This window comes from Equus przewalskii, chromosome 21 (genome assembly GCF_037783145.1).
Source record: "Equus przewalskii isolate Varuska chromosome 21, EquPr2, whole genome shotgun sequence".
NCBI lineage: Eukaryota > Metazoa > Chordata > Mammalia > Perissodactyla > Equidae > Equus > Equus przewalskii.
In genome coordinates, this window is record NC_091851.1 from 45109009 (window position 1) to 45131409 (window position 22401).

A 22401-nucleotide genomic window follows, 5' to 3' on the forward strand; every position below is an offset into this window, starting at 1 on the left:
GCCTGCATTCTGGCAGAAGAGGAACGTCAAGCACTGTGAATATGCCAAAGCTGCAGAGCCATGGGCCAGTTAGGCTGGGGAGAGGGGGCAGCAGCAGCCGCGTGGGTGTGGGGCAGAGCGCCATTTCTCCGCCCGGCCTAGTGTGCTCTGCAGCGCTCACCTCTGGCCCGGAAAGCCCAGGGCCTGCTTCTCGCAAGGCCGGCCGCCACTGTCTATACATCTGTATACCTGTATTTTAAATAAGCTGTATGTTCTAGAATAGTTTTAGATTTAATGAAAAGTTGCCAGGTAGTAAAGAGTTTCTGTGTGCCCAGCAACCAGTTTCTCCCATTGTTATGTTGCCATGTTAATGAATCACAACTAATGAATCAATATTGATAGATTATTAACTGAACTCCACACGTGACTCAGATTTCACTAGTTTTTACTTAATGCCCTTCTTCTGTTCCAGGAGCCCATCCAGGCACATTGCTTTTCATTGTTGTCTCCTCAGCCTCGTCTTGGCTGTGACAGTTTCTCACGTTTTCCTTGTTTCTGACGGAGTTTCCCTGCGAGGAGGCTGGCAGATTGGCAGAGCGGGCCTGGCACTCGGGTCGTGGTTCCATTGGCGCCACCGGCCTGGGAGGAAGCCCACAGCCACGAAGTCCTTCTCATCACGTCCTGTCAGGGGCCAGGCACCCCATGACTCATCACTCAGTGTGAACCCTGGTCCTCAGGCTGGGGTGCCATTCCCATTTCTCGACTGTGACGTTCACTGCCCCTCCTTGCACTGTACTCTGGAAGCAAGTTCCCAGGTGCCATCCAGACTTAGAGGAGTTATGCTCCCACTCCTTGAGGGGCCATCTACACAAATTCTAAGTCTCTGTACAAGAGAGTTGTCTCTCCTGCCTACTCACCTACTTAGTCAATTGTTTAGATCAGTGTGGCCTCACGGATATTTAATTTCTACATCGGGTTAGAATCCAATACTACTTTGTTCATCAAATTATTCTAGTCTGGGCCTTTGAGAGCTCTTTCAGAGGCTCCTGTGTCCTTTCACGCCCCTACTTTGTGTCTTTTAGAACTTCCTTACTTCCTGCCACTACACCACGCTCCAGGCTCCTCCTGCAGGCCTCGCCCCAGCCCAGGAATAAGCTTTTTTCACAAGGAGCCTATTCCTTTCATTGGAGAATGGTATTAGAAACCAAGATCTGGGTGCGGGGTGTGCTTGCTGCTACTGGGGTGCCGTGCTTCTAGGCGCTTTCAGAGCCCTGGGCAGAGCCAGGAAATGTGTGTGTGTACACCAGACTGTGTACACGCATTGATCTAGAATGACCTCTTCATCCATCCGTCAGTCTCTAGATGGAGCTAAACATCCTCAATCACCAGGACCTTAGAAGGGCACAGACTGTCTCTATATCCCAGCTGCCCTGGGGCAGTAAAGTCTAGGCCAGGTTTAAAGAGGGCACCAGCTGATGAGCTAAATCTTTTTCTTTTTCTTCTGTCAAGTAGGTCAAGGGAAAACTTGGGTAAGCTAATTGTGCACCAGTAGTTCTCGACTAAGGGGTTCATTTCCTCCCTGGAGGACATTGGGCAATGACTAGAGACATTTTTGGTTGTTACCACTGAGAGCAGGGGTGGCATCTGGTGGGTAGAGGCCAGGGATGCTGCTAGCCATCCTACAATGCCCAGGACGACCCCACCACACGAATGACCCAGCCCCAACCATCATGGTGCCCAAGGTAGAGAAGCCTGAGGGTACAAAGACACAAACAGGAAGGAAGACGTTGGGGGCCCCCACTTGAAACAGCAAACTGTTTTGTTTCTCCTATCCCACTGCACTTTTCCACAGAATTTATCACTTCCTAGCAGACTGCGTAATTCCGATTTCTTGTTTACGGGTTTCCTCTCCCCACCAGAGAGAAGTCCACATGGAAGGGGTGCGTGCCCCTCCTGTGCACTGAGGTGCCCCAGCCCCAGGACGGGCCATGTGCCCGTTAGCTGAAGGGGGGTGGGAAGGGGAAAACAGGAAGCCACAAGAAGGTTGGCCTTGGCAAGGATGGTCACATTGTTTTTCCCTGAGACAGAAGGAAAGGCTGCAGCTGAGAGAAATGGGTGACAGTCAGTATTAAAGAAGGGAGGCAAGGTCCACAGCAGGGCTGGGGGCAGCGAGAGATGCGGAGCCTTGCGAACAGAAAACGTTTGGAGAAGTGATGGGGCGGGTGGGAGGGAAGCAGGCAGTCTCACCTTCATAGCCCCGTGCCCACCTCCGGGCGCCGGGGAAGCACTCAGAAGGGGAGAGGGCTGGGGAGCTGGCTGCAAAGCTCGCTGCCCGTTCCCACAGCCAGCTCCCAATGACATCGAGCCTTCCCTGCTGCGAGTGCTGTCTGGGGCAAGGGCCTCATTCTCTTTGTTCTCATCTCTTGGCCTTTGGCAGTGTCCTTAGCCTCCTTGTCCAATTTGCCTAAGGCCTTTTCTGCCTGGTGCCTCGTTGAGGGGGCTACTCAAGCCTAGCGCGTGAAACTCCAGGGCCCAGGCAGCAGGGCAGCCTGGTGGTGGCTTCCTGCCCAGCCATCTCCAAGAGCCCAGCTCCCAAGCACGTCCCAATGACAAACCCCCCAGCACAAAGCCACTGTGGGCCTGCCACCTTGCCTGCATAGCTGAGCTCCCCCCTCGGCTCACCCCCTCCAGCCTGCTGAGCCAGGTTAGGCTCCGTGATGGTTTGTGAATGGGCTTCAGGGATCCCTATGTGCTGCTGTTGCGATGGGGTGAATTTGTGGTTTCTCAGAGGACTCGTCTTAGAGAATTCATTTGCTCTAAGGGGAAGGCGTCTCACCCTTGCTTCTTCTGCTCTCAGTACATTCTGGGGACCCTCTGGCCCCCATGCCTTCTGCCCGTGCCCAGAGCCTTCTATAAATTGTCAGAAAGTCACTCTGCACATGAGATGGATCCTTCGACTTCAGTAGCCTTTTTTCATATCAAGTGTCTTTGAATCTTTTTGCTCTGTCCATCCATTCGTCTGCCCATCCGTCCATCCACCCAACAATTACCTGAATGCTTACTCTGTTCTAAGTGTGTGAGAAAGACAGGCCCTGCCCTTTGGGGTTTGGTCTGGTCGGGGAGACAGGCATTCAGAAAAACAGCATACCCATCCATCTACTCGTCTACACACATTTATTAGGCACCTACTGTGTGCATGCATGGAGACAGAAGCTGGAGAACGTAACAATGCACAAGGCAGCTATGGCTCTCGCCCTTGGAGCTGAGTGTAAAGGAGGGGGCCAGCAAACAAGTCATCCACCGAGGGACAAAGACAATGGAGGCTGTGATGGCCAGTGAGGGCCAGACAGTCAGGGGGCTTCCTGAAGGTGGGGAGGGCTGGCCGGGCCAAGTGGGAAACCGGGGTGAGAGTGGGGGAGGAGCAGCCTGGGTGCAGGTCTGCAGGCAGCTGTGGGCTACAGAGCATTGGGGAACCTGGGGGACAAGCACGTGGGCAGGGCCCAGGTTAGGGGTGGGTGGTGTTCCGGGTCACGGGGAGCCACTGGAGGCTTGGAACAGAGAAAGGACAGTCGAGTTTTCATTTCAATGCCCTCTGGCTGCCGCATCGGGGACTGCCTGCATGGGAGTGGGGGCCTGTGCAGGGGAGCGGGCAGGTGCCAGGGCTGGGCTGGGGCCTTTTCTTTGTCCAACTCCTCACATCCCACCTCCTGACCATGCAGCCTGTGGGTGCAGCTCTTCTCAGAGCCTTCAGGAAAGCCTCCACCCAACCCTCTGAATCAAACACAACAGGATTGGGGGGGGCCCTCCGGAAGAGTCCTGCATCATCTCCCACACAAGGCTGTGCTAACACACCCCCTCCCAGCCCTGCCCCACATTGGGGCCTATGGTGGACCCACATGGACACGTATGTCACTGCACACTGACATACTTCTTCGCACCCCAAGGTCTCACATGACCATAAACCAAAGATGCATCGGCACCTTCCTGGTGGACCCTCTCATTCAAACATGCACATCGAATCCTGCCTCCCGACTGCCCGCTTCCCTTCTGAGTTCAAAGGCAGAGCTGTTACCTTGAAGAAACAGCCTTTGAGACGTGGGTTTTTGGGGCCTCGGCAGCAGGGCATCATGGGAAAGAAGTTCATCACAGGTCTGTCCTGGCCTCACACATCGACGGCCAGCCTCAACAGTCTGTCTTCAAAGGCTTCTCTTGGAAGGTTCTGTTGCTACTTGATTTGAGTGGCCTGTCCGGGCTGGAGAAGAGTTTATGAGCAATTGCCTAACTAGAGTGTTGCGAGGACGGAGAACCCCTGCTGAGTTCTGAACGGAAGCTTCAAATCAAAAAGAGCTGTCAGCTCACTCCTGAGCAAAGCAAAAGGCCAGTCCTTCATCGTCATGGAAAACCACCAGGAGAGCCACCTGGCTCTGTCCTAGGCCTTCAATTCTCCCTGTCCTCCAAGGTGACGGGTTGTTATGACAAGGCCCATACAACTGATCTGGGAAATTCTAGGCTGATGGGACTGGCTGATGAGAAGGGTCCCCATGAGTCTGGACATTCTGCCTAGGAACATTTGCTGTGGCATAAAGATAGTTAGAAAATTATGAATGCAGCCGAAGCTGGAAGAGAAAGTCTGAGAGTGGCCAGGACAGGAGCAATGTTGAAGTTCAGGGGCCCCGACCCTCCAGGGTTCTCCTCAGGGGACAGAAAGCCACAAATCTAAGCAGGCTAGCTCCCCAGAGAAGCAGAGAGTGGGTGGCTGAACCCATGGCTACCTCAGCCGAGGTCACTGCATTCAGCGGCTCCTTATTATGCAGCAGTATAAAGTGTCTGCTCTGTGGATGTGCCGTTGTTATTTTGTTCCTTGCAACAGATGGGCTAGAGTTTCCCGCTTCTCACCTGACATGGCTTAGCGGTAAACTGGTACAGTAAATCCTCTCGTTTCAGGTGACTGGGTGGTGGGGCTGCCACTATGAATTAATCAAGCTATCTTCAAGAAGCCCAGTGGTGAACCCAAAGTAAGCTGTGACAAGGTGTTTCTAAGAGGAACCTGGCTGGGTGTTTATTCAAAGCTAGAGATAACTCTACCCTAACTGACGATGCAGCTGACGCGATACAGAAAGCCTGAAGGACAGCTGGATTCTGGTGAGGAGTGAAGATCATTGACCTTCTTCATGACCCTCTATTTTCTCAGCAAAACTTTCCTTCAGAGAGCATAGGTTAAATTCCTATTGAGAAGAGGCTCAAGCATTAAGTTTTCAGATCAAGGAGGCAGCAGTAATGAGGCTCAGTGGTGCCACACAGAGAGGTGTCAGGGCTTCAGAGGAGACACAGGTGCTGAAGGCTCCAAGGACACTTGAAAGCAGAAAAGCTTGGGGTAGAGAGAAAGAGAAAAAGGCGGGGAGGAGTTACCAGGATCAACAAAATCAGACACACACACACACAACACCCCAAAGTCACACTCAGGTGGCTCTTCAACTTGATGTCTTTCTTCCAATGGCAAAAACAGCCATCAGTGCAACTTATATTTATGGGCAATCTTTAGACTGTTGTCTGTTGTTGATTTAAGAGAGAGGAGTCTTAACGGTTTTGAAAATGTGGCCCCCTTTCTGATAAAGGAGAGTGGGTTGTCAATGACATGGGTTTGGAGTCACAATCTCCAAAGCCTTCCTAGATGATCACAGACAAATCACCTGCCCAGAGTTGACTTCTTCAGGGCCCTCAGCTGGGCAAGGGCAGAGCACAAGAAGTCAAACCCAGAGGAGCCTTCTCTGCCATCCCTCCAGTCGGCCAGAGGACAGAGAGAGAGCTGTGGCTCTCCTGTCGATCCTGTACACCAGGGCCAGGGATGGGCACCAGAAGAAACAAGGCAGGTGAATTTGTGGCCTCATTCATATGAAATTATAGAGCTGGTGGAAATCTATTATCTCTGTACCCAACCGTCGTTACAGACAAGGAAACCCATGCAGGTGACATCATTTACCCGTGACCACACAGCCAGGTTCAAGAGCAGATCCCAGAGGTGACTGGGGCCAAGGGGGCCATAGGAACCCCCACCCCAGGATTCTCCTGAGAAAGGGGCCCTTGAAGGCACCATCAGCATCATTTACTGCAGCTGCGCCATCTAGTGGTGAGGGCCTGGGGCAGTTTGTGCCACCGCGGCAGCCCCCAGGAACACCAATCACCCAGAGAGTAAGATGATGGGCTGGCTCCAGTGCAAGCCTGGGGACATCCAGGAGACCCCTTCATGGTATGCCCACAGTGAGCACTGGCCACCTACTCACCCTACCCCCAGTGGCCTGCCATTTTCATCAGGGGGCTGGAGAAGCGGTTTCAGGCATTGACCTCTCTCAAGGCTAACTTACCTCACCTATCAAAACATAAAAACCGGAAAACCTGTAACACCTGTCAAGAGGATGAAGATGAGCTGCTCCCTTCATAAGTGGAGGGGGAAGGAAGGCGCTACTGGAACTTGGGTCACCGCGTACACACAGGGGTCTGTCCCAGCCTGCCCACGGCTCGCCAGTCTTCCCAATTGTGACACCTCCTCCCACCACCCCCTGGGCTCTCCAAGGCTGCCTTGCCCTGAGGCTGTGTGTGCTCTAGGCCAGAAGGAACCCGCTTTGATGACAGGCTGAGCCCCAAAGGGCTGAGGAAGATTCCTGAAGCGCCAGAAACCCTCCTCTACACTGTCAAGGAAGAGGCCTCAGAGGGAAAGCCTCCCCCAGCTGCACCACCTCAGGAAGCAGACCCCAGCTACCCCAGCGGGGAAGCCAGTCAGATCAGAGCCACCTCTGACGCCCTCTAACACATCCATCAGCAAGTACTTTGAGCCTCCCAAATGCATCTCAAACATTCTCTCTTTTTTTGTGCGGAAGATTGGCCCTGAGCTAACACCTGTGTCCATCTTCCTCTACTTTATGTGAGACGCTGCCACAGCATGGCTTGATGAGCAATGCTAGGTCCACGCCCGGGATCCAAACCGGTAAACCCTGGGCTGCCAAAGCCAAGCGCACGAACTTAAGCACTACGCCAGTGGGCAGCCCCTCAGACACACTCTTCACTGCCACTGACGGTCTAACCAGTCCCCGTCTGGGCCAGCTGGGCTCCCTGCTGCTCCTCTTGCCTCCAACAGTCCCTCCTTGACATGAGAGTCCTGGATGCAGACCACAGCTCAGCCCCTCAGTGCTTCCTCCACCCTCCTCCTTTACCCCGACTCTCCTCCTCGCCCTTCCTGCAGCCAAGCTGGCCTTCCTGTCACTAGATCCATAGCCAGCTCTCGCAGCCCAGGGCCTTTCCCGAGCTTGCTGCATGGCAGGCTCCTGCCTCGGCCCAAGCGTCCTCTCAGACCCCCTCCCTGGAGCCCCCTCATCTCACAAGCAGTATTCAAAGGCAGTGGTTTGGAAGGTGGGCTCTGGAGCCTGATTGACCAACTGGGTTCAAATCCAGACTCCACCACTTTTCCAGATGTGTGACCTTGAGCAAGTTACTTGACCTCTCTGTGCCTCAGTTTCCCTATAAGTTTGCTGTGACGACTAAATGAATTACTGTAGTCCCCTAATGCCTGGGATATGGCAGGCACAAGATACATCGAATAAAGAAAGAAAAAATCAAGAGGAAGGGTTCTCTGTGCCGAGACCAAATTTGGGGCAGTCTGTGTGCGAACAGCCAACCCCAGTGTTTCTCCCACAGGAGAAGACTCAGTTCTTCAAAAGAAGAGGGATCTCCTAAGCACTCGTGGAGATGGTCCTCAGGGCCCAGCCAGAGTCACTGCTGCCATGGTTGCTTCCCAGGGGCCTGGACAAGCAAGAGAAAAGTCTGAACCACAGAGGACAAGGAGGAAATTCTGCATAGGAATAGAAATTAACTCAAGGGCTGCCTGCCATCAGCCAGGTGCCCAGAGAGACACCCCCTCCTCCCTTCCTTCCCCTGTGCTGAGAAGGCATGCCCAGGTTTTGGACCCACCCTGGCCTCCTTAGAGTCCTCTAAGAGAGGCCCAGAGACGCACAGATGTTGGTGTTGCCGCAGCAACTGACCTAACCTTCCTCTGTTTCTGCTCAGGTTCCTAAGAGGCACAAGGAGGAAAACGGGCAACCACTGGCTCCACGGCCCAGCCAAGGCACCCATGGAAGCCCCTTGTGCCCTGCCTTCAGCTCCTCCGCAGGCCGGGCCATGCAGTTCTCGTCCATGCGCCCAGGTCTCCCAGGCCAACATCACAGCAGAGTCAAGGAGGCCCCAGTCAGCAACTCGGCAGCTAACTCTGATGACCCTCGTTCCTTCTGAGATAATAATAGCTCCACTTTACTGCACGGAGAGCAAGTGAAGTGCCTACAGAGGCCAGGCCCTGCACAGAGGTGAGTGACGGGGCCAGCTGGCGGCAGGCGCAATAGTGGCTCTGTGGTACACCGACAGGGGGCAGCCACCCCTCGGCTATGGCTACTTGTGGACGGCAGGCCCCAGACAACCAGAGGCTCCTGTGGGCCAGGAGAAGTCAAATCTCCCAAGCTTTTGGTAAACTCTCCTAATATCTAAGCATTGGTGGTTATCATAATTCAGACTTCAAAAAAAATGCTGTGTGGTTGAGACATAACATGTGTCTGGGTGGGATCAGGCCTGGAGGGCAGTTTCCAACTCCATTCCAAAATGGCAGTTTTTCACAAATTAATTTTTGCTATTAATAACAGGAGCCACCATTTAGGGACTACTTTCTGAGCGTCAGGTGCTACTAGTCTGGCTTAATCCTCCAGGAACCCTGGTTCCTTCCTCACAAATCAGGAGGCGGCCTCGGCAGATGAATGATTTGCCCTTAGGGTGCAGAGGGGACAGTGGCGTACTAAGGCTGGTGCTCAGTGCTGTTTGACACCAGAACCAGGGACCTTAACTACAGGCTTATTCTCCGGCCTATTCCTCTTAGCTAGGGCTTGGCCTGCTGACCTCGCAACTCTAGACCTGTTCTTGGCGATTCCACACATTTCCATCTGCCCCTGCCCCCAGCACCCCAACTCAGATCCCTCACCTGCCCCCTCCTGCCCGCCTGCGCCTAATACTCAGATGACCCCCTGCTCCCTCTTCCCTGCACTTCACACGCTGGGCTTCTTCCTGGCGCTAATCCTACCCAGCTCTGCTGACCATAGCCAGCATGGCGACGCAGCGGCCTCCAAATCCCCCTGCCCCTCTGTCTTGCTGCCAACTGAGCTTCCATTTGGCCTGTGACATTTAAAAATATCTGCCGAGCCTTGGCATATAGAACCCAATACCCAATACCCCCAGCTGTTTAAATACCACTGCCTCATTCAGCCCACACATGTCTGCACTTCCAGTAAAAGTGTAAGTTGACCCAGAACATGGGGCCATCCGAACCCTCTTATTCCAGCCACGCCAATCTTAACTTGGCTCCTTTGTCAAGTATATTGTCAGCTTGAGCCCATTCCTGACCCTACAAGGAGAAGACACGCATGGGCCTGGGGGGCTTTGAGCGGCAGAGCAAGGTGTGGGCCATCTGTGTGCTCGTGACCCAGGAGCACATGCCTGGCGCATGGTGTGGTGTCTGCCACAGCTGTCCCTTTCCTCTCCCTGGCTTCCGACCCCACTGGGCCCCATGGCCCTGCTATTAATATAGTGCAAAGAGGCCCAGCAGCTGGCCATGGCAAAATATTTCCACACAGACGGTGACAACTGACATCACACTGATTTGGGCTCTGTATGTTCCAAATGTGCATTCTTTTAGAGAGAGCAAGCTGAGATTTGCCTCGTTGCTGGAAACGTGTCTGCTTTGCTTTGGGAATTGGGGAAATCTCCAATGAGCAATTTGGGGGCCTTTAAAAGGGGGCCCAAAAGATGGGTGGTGGCTTTAGAGACTCCTGGGGCTCCCAGGAACAAAGGTCTACTCTCCCAGCAAGGGTCCCCTAGGTCTGTGCAGTCTTTAACTACACAACTGTGGGGAAGAGAAGAGAATGCAGGGTCAGTGACCCTGACAGGCTCTCCTCAGGGCGAAGAAGGCAGCTTTAACAGACCCCAAAAGAACTCAGAAAGAGTGGCAGTGAAATGATATTATTTCTGGGATTTGCTTTAAAAGACGCCAACGAAAAGGTGGGGGTGACAGAGGGAACGAGAGAGGCAGGGCTGATGGCTCTGCAGCTGTGCTCAGGCCTGGGCCTCTTCACCTTGGTGTGCCTGGAAATTTCCATAACAACAAGTTTAAAAACATACACGTGAAAAAAATATTCAACAAACGTTTGCTGAAGGCCTAGTATGCGCTAGGAACTCTCCTGGGCACTTGTCGATTTGTACAAAAGGAAGAGAGTAAGCAGCGCCCTGGCCCGAAACAGTAACGGCTCGGCCTGCCAACAGCATCCTTTGGCGGCAGCACAGTGGGCCCCCTCCCCAAACCCCCTGGATTTGTTTCAGCTGACCCCTGAGACAGTCTGAACATGTACTTTTTAAATTTAGTATTTAAAAATACTACCGTGAGTCCTTGTAACCCTTCAGCCAACCCAAGAAAGCACACGGCCAGTAACTTCACCCACTAGAATGCCTTCTCCCCTGCCCTCGCCCAGCTTCCCCCCAAGGCATAATCGTGGGTTTACCATACGCTTGCCGTGGACATTTCCGTTTTATCTGTATATATTGGCTTAGTTTTGCTTGCTTCTGAACTTTATGAAAGGCATCTGAATACGTATTTTTAGGCACAGGATCTTTTCTGGCATTTAATCAAGAACAGAGAGTATGACAGGAGAAGAGACCCTCCTTCCCCACCCAAATCCCAGAGAAGCCCCAGTGAGCGAGAGGAAACGCCTCTGCTCAAGGGTCCCCGAGCGGAGCCAGGCCGGGCCGCGCCGAGCCAACAGGAAGTGCGAGGGACTGGGCACCGGGCACACACTCCTCTCAGGGGAGAGTGAGGCCGAGGGTGCAGGTTAGAGCTGCACCGACAAGCCTCTTCTCAGCTGCATCCGCAAACAAAAACGTGAAGTGATGGCAAGTGTCACGGTAAAGGCAGATCAAGACAGCTGCATTTGTCCATTTATTATTAGAAGGCAAATGTCATGGAAAGAAAGTATGCCCCAAGTAATTTAGTCCTATTGAAACTTAACAGGCTTCAGCTGGTTGGAACCAGAATCCTGCCTCCCACTCCTCAGCTAAGAGTTCCCTTACTAGACACTGGGGTCAAAATCTAATCTGCCCCCTTCGACGGTGAATGCCTGTTGGCAAGGGAAACAGGAATATGCCACACAAAAGAGGAAGACCAGCCCGTGTCACATCTTCGCGCGGGTCCAGAGGGTGTTCTCTGAGGCGGGTGAACAGCCTCAGCCCCTCACCACGTGTTGCGGAGAAGAGAGCTGGACCAGATCAAGGTGGTGCCCAAGATGATTCTGACGGGACAAGGGCCATTGCTGTCTGTTTTAAAAGCTACACATTTATCTTCACATGTATTAAAAAATACCTGGCCAGAAGCCAAGTGACAGCAGTATAATTTTCCTTTAAAACCAAATTCATTTACATAAAGAAAGCAAGTCGATTTAAAGAAAACCGTTGAGTGTAGTGATAGTATGGGAATATGGCAAAAATCGTGAAGGTAGTATGGAAATAACTGAAGTTTGAGCAAAAATGATCTCCCTATTTCTAAGACACTGTAAACTTTTTTTTTAATTTCTAAGGTACTTTTGAGCTCAGAAAGTTTTGACTACTTTCCCTGCCTAAAAATGGCTATTCCACACCCCAGGCCAGCCACGCCAAAGCTGTACTGAGCCTTCTCTGGTCAAGGCCCTGTGCTGCGGGGCCTTCCAGTGGCTACGCCAGAAAGGGGTGCACTGAGCTCCCTGGCGGCGTTGGGAAGAGAGGAAAGGAGAGGCCCAGAGGCCCCAGCACTGCTGCTGAATAAAGCCCCTGACAACTGGTGGTGACCGACCTCAGCTCTCTGGGCAGGATCCCCAAGAAAGGAAACTTCCTGTTCTCTTTCTCCTGAATTTGCTCTTTTCCTTAAGTTCCCACAATGACTTCAGAAAGAAACAGAGAGGAGCACACTTCACTTTCCACCGAGACGGCGCACCCAGTTTAACAGGCGCTCTCCACGGCAGGCCTTCCTCCCCGCACAGGGGAGGCTAGCTTAAACTAGATGGGAAGCTGTTTCTTTTAAACATGCTAAAAATAACATTAATGTTAATTACACTATTTCATTTATATATTTAATTACAGTGTTATAATTCTATCACTACTGATAATAGTCACATTAGTATTAAGGACAAGCAGCCCATACAACTCCCTTCACCAGGAAAGTCCTGGTTTACGCATTACCCCAGCATCCCTCCACTTAGTGCTGCCTTTCGCGCCCAAAAATGTCGTGGTTGGATGACAAATTACATGGCAACCCTAGTTACACACCATGACTAACTCGTCTATGCCTGCAGTGAGCAGGGTGGGGATCAGAGGGGGAGACGGGGACCTCGATTTCAAAGGCTGGAGAGCATTCTTTAAATTGCGGCCATTCCCAATTTAAACTGTCTCGATCCGGGATTACAAGAGGAGGTCTACCACTCAGGTTCAAAATGATCCCGCAGAGAGGGGTGCTCTCATCAGAGCAGCGCGCGACTTCTCGAATGGGCACCAGCAGTAGTGGTTTGAGTGATGCTGTTTCTCAAAGAGCTCAGTCAACTCCATGAAGAACTTCAAACAAACCGGACACAGACCCCGATACGCTTGGCTTCCCTTTTCTAGCATCCTTCAGTAAGGTTTTCCCTCCACCTCTCTTTGTGGCAGATCTCTGAAATATATTTCACCAAAGTTCAGTTTTTTTCTTGACCAGTTAGAGACAAGAATGATGACACTAAGGTCATGGCCCCACAGACCCAGTGGCATAAGAAAACAGCCTTGAGCCCTTGCTCCCTGCTCGTGCAGGTCTGGGCACACCAGCAGTGCTACTGCTCTCTTGGCCAGAGGAATGGGTGGGGGAAAGACATGCATGGACTGCTGGTGGGGACAGACTGGTGGCCTTGTATTGAAGGACAACTGAGCCAGAGCTGTGTGTCTAGCTGTGATCTAGCACTTCCACTGCTTGCCATCGACCCTAGAGAAACCTTTATAAATGTGCCCACAGAAGTATGTGCCGGGACAGGGGCAGTGGCGCTGTTTCTAACAGGGACCAAGGGGAAGGCAGACATGCACATCAACATGGAAGTGACTCTCGCCAGACGATTTAAAAGAACAAAGCAGACCTTAGGCGAACCAATGCAGTAGGGTCTCCAGATACACCGCCCAGTGAAAAGGCCATAAAGCGACATAGACACTTGTGTTTTAAAAAAGACATTTTCTGTGGAAACTGGTCACTATATGTGAAGTTGGTAACTTCGAGGGGATTTGAGAGGGAGAATGTGGAGACCGTGGCTGGCGGACGGTCATTAAAGCAGACTTCGGCCTTGCCTCTAGGTATTAGTATTTTTAACTTCTATATCTAATTCACATATTCCATGTGTAATTAAACATTAAATTTTAACTACAACAGAGTAGACATCTGGAAAAGGACTGAGAAAAACTGACTTGTTCTTATATCTAAACCTCCTATTTTGAGGACCAGCTTTAAGTAGTAACTGGTACTTTGGGAGTTGGCTGGATTTTTGAATAACCAGCAGAAAACAAAAGACTCACCAAATTATCTTAGCTTTAACCTTGCCCAAGCCCTTCCTGGCTGCCATATGGACTTTGCCAGGCTTGATAATTAAGGACATGGTATGGTTCTATTTCTAGCTTCCAAACCCCTTCTAGCTAGCTCTTGCTTTGCTCTTTCTTTAATAAGGAGCCGACGGAATGTCAGTTCTAAAGTGATCAAGAAAAGAATGTGAAGCTGTGAACTGTCTGTTTGGTTGCTGACAAACAGACAGATCTGATATCAAGGGGGTTGACATCTGAACCCTTGGTTCATGTTCCATCTCTACATGAAGATTCTCCACTTGGTGGAGTGAAAAAGGGACTCAACTAGGACTACGAAAAATGCAGTCTGAGAGATGGTTTTGCCCCTAACTAGCAGGTCCCAGCCCCCTCCAAGCCTGTTTCCTCGCCTGCACAACGGCTGGGCTAAGGCTCGCTCTGCCAAGCCCTACGTCTGGGACGACTGCTACCCACAACGACCGTGGTTGGAAACTCAGTTTGGGGTGTCCCTCTCTTGAACTCTCGTTGCCACTAGCTTTTTTCCTGATTCTGCTACAGCACCTCCACTGAGCTCTAAATCCACAACATCCTCCTGCCTAGTTGACTACACTTCACACGTGGTCCAAAGGCACTTCTAACTCTACCAGTCGAAGACAAAACTCATGGTTACCTCTCTCCCCACTCAACACGTCAGAACTCAGTCTGCCAACCCACACCCGGGCCACTTTCCACCCTTCTCTAGCTCAGTGAAAGGCACTGACTTCCATCTAGTTCCACCTGAGCATCATCTTTCACACAACCAATTCCCTATATCCATGTTGTCACCAAGCCTTGTTAGTCGACCTCCTAAATGACTCTAAAAGCCACTCTCACCACCACCAGTTTTATATATTTCCAGAACCAACCTCCTCCCTAGACCCAGCTACCATCATTGCTAGCTTCCCCTCAAATTCCATGCCCCTACCCTGTGGCCAGAGAGATTTTTGAAACAGACAACTTGATTATGGCAGCTCCCGGCCATCAGGACAAGGGCTTCCCACTGTTCTAAGGATATTTAAGACACAAGACTGCATTTTGTCCTGCTGGGCCAACAAGGCTCTAATGGTGGCCCCTGCCCAGCCCTCTAGACTCATCTCACTGTGTCCCCCTGTTCTGCTGACCTCCTGCTGCTTCTCCTAACACACTCACTCCTCTCCACCAGAGGGCCTGGGAATACGCTCTTCCTGCCCTTGGAAGTGCACCACGCCCCTGCCACCACATGCTCATCATTCAGTTCACAGCTCAAGTGTGCACATACCATTTTCTCAGGACGGTATTCCCCGACGTGCCCAAATCCAAGGCAGCTTCCTCTGCTGTACACTCTGAAAAAAACCCATTTCTTTTCCAGTGCCCTTAGCTCGGGATGTAACAAGACCCTCCTTAATGTGATGATTCATTATTTCCAGATCCCCCACTGAAGGAACCAAGTGGAGAGAAGGAGTGTGATTTAGCTCACCATCATATTTCTGGTGCCTAGCACAATGTATGGCCCATAGTGGGCACTCAGTGCATTTCTGTTGATCAACTGTGGCTTCTAAGACCATCATCAAGAGGCCACTAAGAGAGAACTGGAAATTCATATGGACAAAACCCAACTTGATTGACCTCTCCAACTTTCCATTAGGTTTTTTCTGCCTAGCTGAGCTCCTCCCAGTCCTCACCATCACTCTCCTGCCTCTTGGCCTTTACCACTACCACTACCATTACCATCACCATCACCCACTATCATCGCCACTACCACCATCAGCACCACCACTACCATCGTCACCATCAATGACAGCTGCCATCAGTTGAGCTACCAGTTTAACATTTGCTTGTTACTGACCATTGCTAGGCACTTTCTGTTTCTTTCCTCATTTGATCATCTCCACAACCCTGGAAGGCAGGTTTTTTCGGACCCTAGAAGGTCCTTATTCTGCAACTGAGGAGACAGAAGGCCAGACAGGGAATGCCACTGGTCACCCATGAAGCAGAGGGAGACAAAACATACATCCAGGCCCGTCTGGTCCGAATCTAGCCTCTCGCCCCTCACCCCCAGCCTTCTGATGACTTGCTCCCAAAAGATACCATTTTCTTTCCTTTTAAAACCCATCTGAACACTGTCAAAGACAAGACATTAAAAAAAAGAAACATCGAGGGTGTCCCCATTCCATCCCGCTCATTCAGTAAAGGAGTAAGGATTCTTCTCTCGTGCATACTCTCAGACAACACGGCAAGGCACAAAGGAAGGGTGAAGAAACTGAAAAAAGGTAAAGAAATAAAAACGTCAATCTAATGAAATGACATGACTGACTAGAAGAATACAAAAGAATAAACAAAAATATATTTTAAAATAAAAAAAGAAGCCCAGAATTACCAAATATCACAAATATCACAAAGATATCATCTAAGATGACATGAATTGGAAGTTCCTAATTTTGAGATTTCAGAATGCTAAAATTTCAAAAGAAATGTGGGATGCCAACCTGGGATTGCCAACTGGTTTTTAAAATATGCTAAGTAAAGTCATTTTAAAAACTAAAAAACGGGGGCTGGCCCCGTGGCCGAGTGGTTAAGTTCGCGCGCTCCGCTGCAGGCGGCCCAGTATTTCGTTAGTTCGAATCCTGGGCGCGGACATGGCACTGCTCGTCAGACCACGCTGAGGCAGCGTCCCACATGCCACAACTAGAAGAACCCACAACGAAGAATACACAACTATGTACCGGGGGGCTTTGGGGAGAAAAAGGAAAAAATAAAATCTTTAAAAAAAAAAAAACTAAAACTAAAAAACAAAATTAAAGAAAAAACTCTAAAACCGCCCCCAATATCTTAAAACAAAACAAAAAACCCAAATTACTATCTATTGTGATTCAAAAAGAAATGACAGGGAAATACTAAAGGTAGGAGGATTTTGTAGCCTCCACATCAAAAGGAGTCCCCTCACTGAATAAATTTAGCCTGATCAGAAACCCACTACAGCATCTTTATCTTCCTCATTTCACTGTGGGTTGGCACCTGGCAACACTGCCTCACTCAGCTCTCACCCTCGCGCAGGAATCCCTTCCACAAATGCTCCCGCGCCCTGTCCCGAGTGTTGGCTCAAGCAGGTCGCTGGCTGCCTCATAAACCAACCAGTTCTAAAAGTAGCAGAACGTGAGAAAAATGCACAAAAATCAATACCATTCCTATAAACACATGATCAACACCCTGAAAATGCAATGAAACGAGAGAGCCCTTTCACAACAGCAACAAAAGTATCAAATGCTTGGGGAATAGATGCCACATATTCACATCTCAAACTCCATATGACATAGTAGAATAATGTAAAGAAAACACACAACCTTAATGGAAGAAATAGAAACTCAAATAAATGAAGACAGAGATCATACTCCTGGCTTAAGACAATACAGAAAGGACGACAATATTTCCCAGCTTAATTTATAGATTGAATGCAATTCTAGTCAAAATATCACCAATGTCATTACAGAACTTGATAAAAATGGTTCTTAAATTCTATAGAAAAATAAATGGGGGAAACTACTCGAGGATTCTGAGATGATACGCAGGAAGAAGGCACTAGCCCCAGGTCTTAGAACAGCGGACAACGACGATCGTTAAGGCTGTAAAGCAGTCATGGTACACACTGGGCAAGGACGTCACTGTTTCACAAATGGAGCAGGAATTAACCTGGTATCAATAAAAACATACATAACACACGTTATGGACAGACAGATGTTTTTCAAAACCCTTTTATCTCAATTATGGACAGGAAGTTTTGGGTTTAAATAACTAAGCAACATCAGAAAATTTCAAAGTGACAAAGATGAAGATTACTTGACAGCCTAAACAAAACAAAAACTTTCTAATTTCTATATATTTTTCTAAGGTCATCTCAAGCCCCACCACCTCATTCCTAGGGTGCTTATAGTCCAAAGCACAATTTGGAATTAATTAGATTCATCTTGCTCTCTAAATTGTGAGTGTGAGTGTGTGGGCACGGCAAAGCCTTCCGACTGGGCTCCTGCGTCAAGGCCCTGCCCGGCCCGCGGCGCCCAGCAGGCTGCATGCAGGCCTCGCTCCCCGGCGGGCGCTGGCTGCCTGACTGCTTGCACTGCTCTCAAGGGCGACTGTGACCCAAGTCCTCACTTGCTTCAAACCAAATCAGAACTCTCATTGGGGCACACAAAAGCCTTCTCCTGCTCTTCCTTCTTCCCTCGCGAGGGAAGAGCTGGCAGGGAGGTCATGGCTGCTTTTTGAGGGAATTTCTCGACCAGCAAAGGGAAAAATGCCCAATTTACAATGATTTTTTAGTCAACACAATGGATGGAGAAGGGGGCCCAGAATTCACCACCAGCCTATAATGAGTTCATTTCTGGTTTTGAGGAGACCTATTCTTCTATTCTCCTAGTTTCCTGACGTTTTTTTTATCATGTGTGGTTCATATCTCACCGTAGAACCTATGGGATCTACATGATCTTGGCACTGGAGGTGACTTTGTCAATCACCTGGCCCAACGTTCCTAGGATCCTTATATGCAGGGAAAGAAGGGGTGGGAAGCAAAGACTGAGGTTCCACCGGAAGCAGAGGTCGGGCCATTGGAATGCACCCGGCTGTGGAAGTGCTGATTATAAACTGATCCAGATCAATCCCCACCCCCCCGGACTGCTTGACAGGGTCCTGCAAGCTAAGGGAGCCACACACTCTAACGCCAGTGCAGGGCAGGACGGATCTTTACCAGACTGCCTTTTGGAAAAACAAAGCTGAGAGCAAATAGCAAACAAATACCTTAGAATCCTGTTTAACTCAAAGCTATGCGACGGTGAACAAGGCTGCTTTCCCGTTATCAGGATGGACTGATTACAGAGCCCAGAGTCATTTGCCTGAAGATAATTGCCTCAATTCTCCACTTCACTTTGCACATATAGAAATAGTCCCAATCTACCGGAGCCTCAGTGACTAGACATGTAAAATTGGTCTAATCATATTTTGAAGAGCTCGAGCTGAAAGGATTTCTATGAGCGTGCGCCTGAACCATGACACCACTAAGAGTTTCTCCCCTCTGGGCTCATGGCTCGCTCGCTCCCCCACCAAGTCTGAAGGGGTGAGTCAGATCCTCAGCAGATGAGACAAAAACAACTTTGAAGCTCTCTGTCAGTGACGGTGGCTGGAGGAAACAGTGGGATGACCGGGAGAGCTGGACAAAAGCTAACACCACGAGCTGGGGGATGCTCCTGACTGTTGAGTAGTCCTCTGCAAGGAGGAAGCAGAGGTGCCAGGGCAGAGGGGGATGTCTGAGACTAGAATCACCTGGGCTGCAGGCACTTCTGGACACTGATGTCTCAGCTGGCTAGGGGAAAGAACCAGACAAGCTAACATGTGAGCTAGGGCTAGGCAAATGGACAGAACCCAGTCCCAATTTCCACAAGACAAAGCCAGGCACATGACCAGAGTCCAGAGTATAAACAGGGACCACATGAAAGCTGAGTGCTAGGGCCCAAGCAGAGAAAGGGAGGCATCACGCCTGAGAAGGACCTGAACGCCCAAGCCTATGCTTTGCCTAAGCAAGGGAGCTTCTAGACTCTTCCTGTTGGATCAGGAGCCTAGAAATTGCTCCTCCCGTGACAGAGGTAGGTAGACAGGTAGGTAGGTGGGTGGGTGGGTGGATGATGTACTCGTGGGAGAACCTCTATAGAGCCCAAGGCAAAGGGCAAGGAAAGAGCACCCCCAAGAATACAATCCCTGACAGTGCTGTACACAGGAATACGTTCGTTTCTGATCCTATCTCCCTGTAAAAACGAACGCACAAACAGAGGATTGTAATCCCAACAATGGCCTGGACAGAATCCAGCCATGTCAAAAAGATGATTATTTCCCCCTATTGTTTGCTTTTAGCTCTAGATGGCATTCCCCCAAAATCACAAAATCGGGAGCTTGGGGTTGTCACTATTTCTACTGGTGAGAGCCAATCGATATCATTGCAGTCTGAATAACAGCAAAACAACACCCCAGAGAAACGAGCCAAAAGCTTTTGTATTGTACCCAGACCTCTTTAAGGGGCAGGCGGAGGAGCAATGCCAAATTCTCAGTGGGCTCAAGCCTGTCTGGCTGATTGCCACAGTCAGGGGTGGGAAACACTTCACACTCCCTGAATTCATTTCTACCCAAAGGAAAGTTTGAAAAGCTCTCCATCTCCCAAAATAGTCCTTTCCAATGACTGTCCAAAAAATATGTTCAAGAGTGATTTACCCAGTCGCCTAGCAGAGAAGAACCAATCTTTTATCTTACGTCTCATCTTGGAGAATGTGTTGGTGTCTGTGGGACCCATGACAATAGCCTGGCAAGCCTTTTGAGAATTTATGTGATTCATCTCTGTCTCCCCCAGAGTGACCAGCACAGGGCTTTGCACACGGTAGATACACAGGAACAGGTGGATTGAAAGTAATCCTCTTACAGGCTTTAAAAAAAAAACAAAATCTCCAAGTCAGACCAGGTATAAACCCTTCCCTTCCAGAAAACCACTAGATGCCTCTCCATCTGACTGCAACCACAGTTACTCAACTTGCCTCCCTCGTTTACCTGTCTGGTGTAGGATTTATTATTTGGCACCTGTTGGCAATCCACTTTTTAATATTTGGGGGCATTTCGCATTGATATGCATGTTGTTGAATGGCAGGAGTTGTTCACTCTCAATTACCTCCAACTCCCCATGATGCCTGGAATAGTGTCTTGGTCACAGAAGTGACTCAATGCATGATTGCTAAATAGTCAATTTCATTTTTAATTTCCGAGACAGCTCCAGGAGGGGAGGCAAAGAGGACCGATATAATTAATAGACAGACTTGACTAATTTCTTTGCTTCAACAAATGAGCTGTGAAGCCCAGAGACTGAGAGCCCTACCCCGGTTATGAAAGCTCCACTACAGACTGCTGGTTCCATCACATACACCTGTTTGCTCATGTCCTGAAACTGCCACCCAAACATTCCTTCCTGTCACTGAGACACTTGTACTTTCAAATGCTTCTAAAATAGAAGCAGAGTCGGAAGAGCGCAGCCATTACTGGAGCCCCCAGCCCCTGTCCCAAGGCCTCCAGATGCCCTTCATGGAATCGCAATCGGAGCTGAAAAGAACTTTGGTGGGTCAACTTCCAACTCTACCAGGCTCGTGAATCCCATGGGAAACATCTCCAATATGTGGTCATCTGTCCTTTGATTTAACACTACCCTGACAAAGAGCCAACCACCTCCTGACAGCCACTCCATTTCAGAGCCCCAATCGTTAGAATATTCTTCCTTGGGCTGAGCTGAGCTGAAATCTGCCTGTTGTAACTACCACCCATAGGTTCTAATTTTGCCCTCTGGAGACACATAAAATCTCTCTTAATGCCTCTTCAACAGGACAGTGCTTTAAGGGGCTGAAGACAATACCCTTCACAATTCATCCAAATAAAAACCTTATTGTATAATACTGTAATGAACTGGAAACTGCGTTTTCCTGTCCAACTGGTTTAGGAGCCTCCCTCCAGCAGGGCCCTGTAGGTGATATATGTCCACACTTTATTTACCGGCAGACAGACAGAGCCCCGTGTTCCTTAGCCTGGTAACAACCGGAGGTCGTTCATCACCCACTTGCTCCTTTTTGAAATTCACTCTGCAGCAAGCACTTTTTAAAATCATGCACGTAATGCATTTTAAAGAGCATTTTCTGCACGGATCCATTTGCTCGACCTCGGCTCTGAGCGGGAGATGGAGCAGCATCTCAGTGTGGTCCTCCTGCTCCTCCCGGAGCCTTGTGTAGAATATACACCGAAATGTATTTGTAACTATACATGACTGAGGCTCTAAAACGCAGTGTTTTGTTAAATGTTTGTTTGCTGATTAAAATGCATCTTGCAAAGAAAGTGCATTACTGATGCAGAATCTAGTCCAAAAATATGTATTATGTAATGCACATTTTTTAATAATGCAGGCAATCTCGGTGTATCTGTATTAGTGGATCAGCTCTGGGCTGCCATCTCCATTATAGGCATAAAGCACTCCTTCTGAAAAACGAACTACTTTCTTACGTATGCTAAAGAATTGTAACCCACCCTGTTGCTGACAGTTGGGATTCACCTCCTTGGAAGGGCATTCACCAGCACCCACATATTCCTGATCTCTTTCCCAGTGGGCCCTGAAAACCATTTGAATGACATCTTTCTGTTCCATACACTGTCAGTGGGGCTGTGCTAACTGAAAGAAAGCAGGCAGGTGGGTCAATATGAGCAGAACCTTTAGAAATGTCCCCCCTTGGTCAGGGCTGAGAGGTCAGGATTTAAGATATTCAGCTCCCAATGGCCGTGGTCAGTGTCCCATCATAATAGCCACATGATTGGAGCCAGCCGGCCACTTGAGATAATAAAACTCAGTTTCTCTGGAAAGTGTTAGAGTGGGGCACAACTAGACTACAGACATTTGTCCTTTTATGGGGTGTGCCAAATCAACCCCACTTTATTAGACTAATCAGTATTTTAATGCTACAAACTAACTCGAAGAACACAAGACACAAGATAGACACAGCCACGAAGCCAGGTCAGGAACATTCAAGAATGTCCACAGCCAAGATGCAGAAATAAAAACCTCAACACACCAAAAGCAGTTGCTAGAATCTTACTAAGGTGTCAGCTCTGGGTCTGACAACTTTAACGTGGACCTGGTGCTGACGGTGTGACGGCAAGTCCACCGCACTAACAGCACGTGACTCTTCAGCCACCAGGACAGGCACCAGCAGG

General features: G+C 49.7%; 1 long non-coding RNA gene across 2 annotated transcripts in view; it reads right to left on the minus strand.

Moving 5' to 3' along the window:
* The window catches only part of LOC103547038 (uncharacterized), a 38310-nt gene that overhangs the window by 2987 nt on the left and 12922 nt on the right, over positions 1–22401 (minus strand). The window contains exon 3 of one of the 2 annotated variants that reach the window (XR_011530882.1): positions 4052–5347. The exons of the other annotated variant lie outside the window; for it this stretch is intronic. This is a non-coding gene — a long non-coding RNA (uncharacterized lncRNA). The remainder of the gene's footprint in view (positions 1–4051; positions 5348–22401) is intronic. 2 annotated transcript variants of the gene reach the window in all.